We start from the raw sequence: 5,810 nt of genomic DNA on the forward strand, positions 1-5,810 counted from the left end.
TTTCAAAAGAAGAGGCCGAGGAAGGGGATGAAAAACTTTCAACAAAGACACCATCAAATGCCATCGTTGTCAAAAGCTCGGTTAATTTCAAAATGAATGTGCTACAACGGAAAAAGAGGCCAATTATGTCGAGTTAGAAGAGCATGAAGAAATGTTGTTAATGTCTTACATTGAAGAGAACGATGTCAAACAAAGTGAGGTATGGTTCTTAGACTTAAGTTGCTCAAATCAGATGTATGGAAATGCAATGATGTTCTGTGAGTTAGATGAAAGTTTCAGGGAACAAGTGGAGCTTGGAAATAATACCAAAATAGTGGTAAAAGGGAGAAGTGTTAGATTGCATATAAATGGGATCAATCATCTCATCACAGGAGAGTTCTATGTGCTAGAGTTGAAAAACAACCTTCTGAGAATGAGACAATTACAAGAAAATGACACAATTCTCATTCAAGAAGGGATATGTAAGATATATCATCCAGCCAAAGGCTTGATTATTCAAAATGTTATGAAAAAAAATCAGATGTTCATTTTGACGGGTAAGACAAAAAAAAAAAGGAGGCAACATGTTTTCACACAAATACACAATATTTCTCACTTATGGCACCAAAGATATGGTCATCTTAGCCATAAAGGTCTAACAATCTAAGAATATGGCACGTGGTATACTTCATCTCGCCTCCATTGTTGAAGTACGTATTGATTACTTAAAAGAGAAGCAACATCGAGAATCCATTCTTAGGAAAAGTTCATGGACAGTAACCCAGAAGCTGCAATTCATACATGCAAATATATGTGACGTAATAACTCTCATGTCCAATAGCAAAAAGAGGCATTACTATGCTTTATTGAAGATTTTAGTAGACAACTGAGTTTAATGAATACTGCAAAGCTTGCAGCATCCAAAGACAACTGACAAATGCTCACACTCTACAACAAAACAGAATATCCGAGAGGAAGAATCAAACAGTAATGAATCTGGTTCATTCTTTCAGAAAAGAAGATCACAAAAAACTTCTGGCTTGAGGTAGTAAACTGGATAATATATGTGTTGAACATAATTCATACTGTAGCTGTCAAGAATCTCATTCCTAAAGAGGCATGGTTCGGCGTGAAGCCTTCGGTAAAGCATTTCTGAGTTTTTGGGTGTCTTTCACATGTTCATGTACCAGATGTAGGAGGACTAAACTTGATAGCAAGAATTTTGAATGTGTTCTTCTAGGAGTCAGGGAAGTATCGAAGCGCCACAAATTGTACGATCTAGTTGCTAAAAGGGTGGTGATAAGAAAAGATGTGGTTTTTAAGGAAGACAGAATGGAAGTGGGATGCAAGCTATGAATAGCAAGTGTTAGTAGAACTTGAATGGGGTGATGACAACAATAACATCAAAGAAGAATCAGAATCAGGAAAAATTCCTATTGAAGAAGTTGAGACTAATGTTGATGAATCCAATGGAAGACCAAGAATCCTGTATGGAATGAGGACTATATTAGAGGTGATGATCTATCCGAAGAAGAAAATAAGCTCAACATAATCTTGACTACAGCCGAAGATCCCATCAACTATGAAGATGTAAAGAGCTCGAAGTGGAGATTGGCAACGGATTCAAAAATCAATTCTATTGAGAAGAACCACACTTGGGAGCTTTCTGATTTGCCAGCCGGAGCCAAAACCATTGGAGTCGAATGGATCTATTAAACTAAGTTAAAAGAGCAAGGAGAGATTGAAGAGCATAAAGCACGACTGGTGGCCAAAGGGTACTCTCAGTAGTAGGAATAAATTTTACAAAAGTTCGTTCTCCCATAGCACAAATAGATACAATGAAGATGATAATGGTAATAGCAACACAAAGAAATTAGATCTATTAGCTGGATGTCAAATCAACATTTCTTTATGAAAAACTCAGTGAGGATGTGTATGTCGAGAAACCTAAGGGGTATGAAAAAAAGGGAGGTGAACATAAGGTTTATAAATTACACAAGGATTTATACGAGCTCAAACAAGCACCGCGAGCTTGGTTTAGTCATATTGAGACTATTTTTTAGATGAATGTTAAAATATAAAACCAGAAAATGAAAAATTACTTCTCATATCCACATAAACTCATAAGCTTACAATTTGTTCACAATATATACAAGTATCAACTCTAAAAACCTAACTAATTAAAAACTGCTTCTAATTAACTAGTAACATAAAACTAATTGTAATCTTAACACTCCCCCTCAAGTTGGATGTTGAAAAACATTTTCAACTCCTAACTTGGATAATAGATAACTGTGTTGCTGGCTTCCGAAGGCTTTTGTCATGACGTCTGCAAGCTGCTCATGTGTTGAAACATGTTCTGTTTGAATCATTTCCTCCTAAATTTTCTCTCTCACAAAATTACAGTCAATCTCAATATGCTTTGTCCTTTCATGATACACATGATTGACAGCTATTTGAAGAGCAGCCTTGTTGTCACAATAGAGATTTACTGGTTTCAAGCCTTTTATGCCAAGTTCTGCAAGTAAACCTTATAACCATACTAACTCAAAAGTAACTACTGTCATAGCTCTATATTCTGTTTCTGTTGAAGATCTTCAGTAATCAACACACTACTATCACCTGTTATTACTAAATCATCACATATACTAACAACAAAGCCATTTTACCTTGCTGCCTCTTGATGAACAGAGAAAAATTATACTTGCTCTGAACATAACCAGCTGAAATCAAAGCCTCTGTAAGTTTCAGATTCCATTGCATGGAAGCTTGCTTAAGGCCATACACTGATTTTTGCAGTCGACATACAATATGCTCCCCCTGACTGCAAAAACCTTCTGGTAAGTGCATATAAACTTCCTCAGAAAGGTCTCCTTGTAAAACAGCATTGAAGACATCTATCTGCAACAATGGCCAATTGAAGGCAGAAGAAAGAGCTAAATTGGTTTGAATAGTAACCATTTTGACCACAGAAGAGAATGTCTTAACAAAATTAATTCCCTCATGTTGATTATAACCTTTAGCAACCAAGCGAGCTTTATACCTCTTAACCTCACCTGATGCTTTGTACTTAACCCTGTAAACCTACTTACATCCAATAAGAACTTTTCCTGGTGGTAATGGAACAAGGGACCATGTTCTATTAGATTCCAATGCATGAATTTCCTCTTTTATTGCTTGAACCTAAAGGGGATTTTGAACAACCTCAGAATAAGATCGAGGCTCAAAAATTTGAGAAATGGAAGACAAAAAAACTTGAGTATGAGTAGGCAAATGAGAATAAGAAAAAGAACTATAACTAAAACCTGGTGAAGAAGATTGACAAGAACATACAAAATTATTTAACCAAGAAGGAGGCTTGGTCGCTCTATAAGACTTTCTGGAAGGGACAGGTGCACTAATTGAAGCAGAAAACTGGATTGGAACTAGAGAATCATGTTCATTATCAGTGGAAACCTACTCAGTGAGAACACTATTTTGAGGAATAGATGTAAGAGAACTTGGAGTGGTTAACACTAAAAAATTACCATCATGAACAAAAGGAATAGATGGGAAAAAAGCATAAATAGAATCATTAAAGTAAGAAGAATGATGAAAAGGAAACTGATCTTCATGAAATTTAACATCTCTGTTAATGAATAATTTTTTGGATTCTAGATTAAACAACAAATAACCCTTTTGAGTTGGAGAATATCCCAAAAAAAAATTAAAGCAAAAGCACGAGAATCAAACTTATCACGAGGAGTGAGATTAGTTGCAAAACATAAGCATCCAAACACTCTAAAATGATCATAAGTAGGTGGTTTATGATATAAAAGTTCAAAAGGTGTTTTCCAAGATAAGAATGAAGAAGGCAACCTATTAATAATATAACAGGCAACTAAAGCACATTCTCCACAGATTTTGAAAGGAATTTGATATTGAAAATGGAGAGCTTGAGTAACCTCCGAAAGATGCCTATGCTTACGTTCTGCATCCCCATTCTGCTGAGGAGTACGCACACAAGAACTTTGATGGATAATTCCCAAGGATTCAAACAAGGGAGAACATTCAGAATTAAAAAACCGCGACCATTATCACTATGTATGACTTTAACTGAGACAGAAAATTGAGTTTGAACCATCAAGATAAAGTTTCAAAGACAAGAAATAACATCATTCTTATGCTTCAATAAGTACACCCAAGACAACTTAGTATAGTCATCAACAATAGTAAAAAAAATTGTTGACCAGCATGAGTTGAAATACGATAAGGTCCCCACAAATCAATGTGAATCAAGCTGAAGGGATTAGTAGTCCTAGAACTACTATTTGGGAATGGAAGCCTAGACTAATTAGATAAAGGACAAATAGAGAAATTATGAACAAAATCATGGTGCAAAGCAGTCTTATGAAACATAGGTAATCTACTCAATTGGGAAGCTGGAACATGCCCTAAACGAGCATGCCAAAGATGTGTTTTATTTGGATCAACAGATTTACAAGCATTGAGAGAAATCTCAGAACCAGTAGAATATTTACAAGCAAACTTTTGTAAATCAAAAATAGAAAAAACATAATTTAAAGGGAACCTAAGCAGATAAAGATCTCTAAATCTTTTACCAATCACCCTCATCATGCCACTGTAAAGATCCTGCAAGATGCTAAGATCAGGATAGAACAAGACAACAGAATTTAAATCACAAGCTAATTTGGAAACAAAGATAAGATTGTGAGTAAAGTGAGGCACATGGAGAACATTAGACAACTGAAGACCATTTGGTAATTTAACAAATCCTATGTGAGTGACAAAAAGATTTTCCATTAGGTAGCTGAACATATCTAGGAGATGTACAAGACACATGATTAATCATACAAGCAAAGTCTGACAGGATATGGTCAGTTGCTCCAGAATCCAGAATCCATTCAATTGAAGTATGAGCAAGAGAACAAAAAGTACCTACTAAATTCATAGAGGAATCTGGACTAGAAGATTAATTTAAAGCTTGATTCAGAAGCCCAAAAAGTTGCTGATATTGTTCCGATGTGAATTGTGGTGGAGCTGGAGAAATTGACTCGGAATCAAAATGAACTACCATGGCAGCTTGGGAGCCCTTTTTCTTGTTGAATTTGAAGTTAGGTGGAAAACCAATAAGCCTATAATAGTTTTCTTTCTTTTAGACCTTCACCTTGCAATGATTATAGGTTCCATTGAACCTTCTACGAGTGCCAGAAACATTAGAGTACAAAGTTGTAGATTCCATAAGAGGAAAAACACCAGACAGTTGAAGACGGTGAGACTCTTCTTGAATTATCATAGAGTATGCACTATTGATTGATGGTAAATGTTGCATCGATAATAATTGACTACGAATAGCAGCATAAGAATCATTCAATCCCATTAAAAATTAAAAAGTCTCTATGGAGAGATATACCTCGAACTAGATTGAGCATTCTTACATGTGCGATTCGAAAGAGGCACCAGCGCATCATACTCATCCCAGAGAAGTTTCAGACTCGAGAAATATGCATAAATATAAAATTCACCTTGAACCAGTGTCGCAATCTCACGATGGAGGTAGAACACCCGCGAACCATCAACCTTATCAAAGCGTTCCTTTAGATCTGCCCAAACTAAAGTTACACTTGAGGAAAAAACAATACCATCAGTCACCTCCTTTCTCACAGAATTGATGATCCAGGAGAGCAGAAGAGCATTGCATTTGTCCCATTGAGCTTGAAGAAGAGGTTGAAAATCATCGCGACAATATACTCCATCAACAAGCCCTAACTTATTATTGGCAAGATGAGCGATTCTCATAGATCGACTCCAGATGGTGTAGTTTTCGAGCC

Source organism: Hibiscus syriacus, unplaced genomic scaffold (genome assembly GCF_006381635.1).
Source record: "Hibiscus syriacus cultivar Baekdansim isolate YM2019G1 unplaced genomic scaffold, ASM638163v2 tig00003126_pilon, whole genome shotgun sequence".
Taxonomy (NCBI): Eukaryota; Viridiplantae; Streptophyta; class Magnoliopsida; order Malvales; family Malvaceae; genus Hibiscus; species Hibiscus syriacus.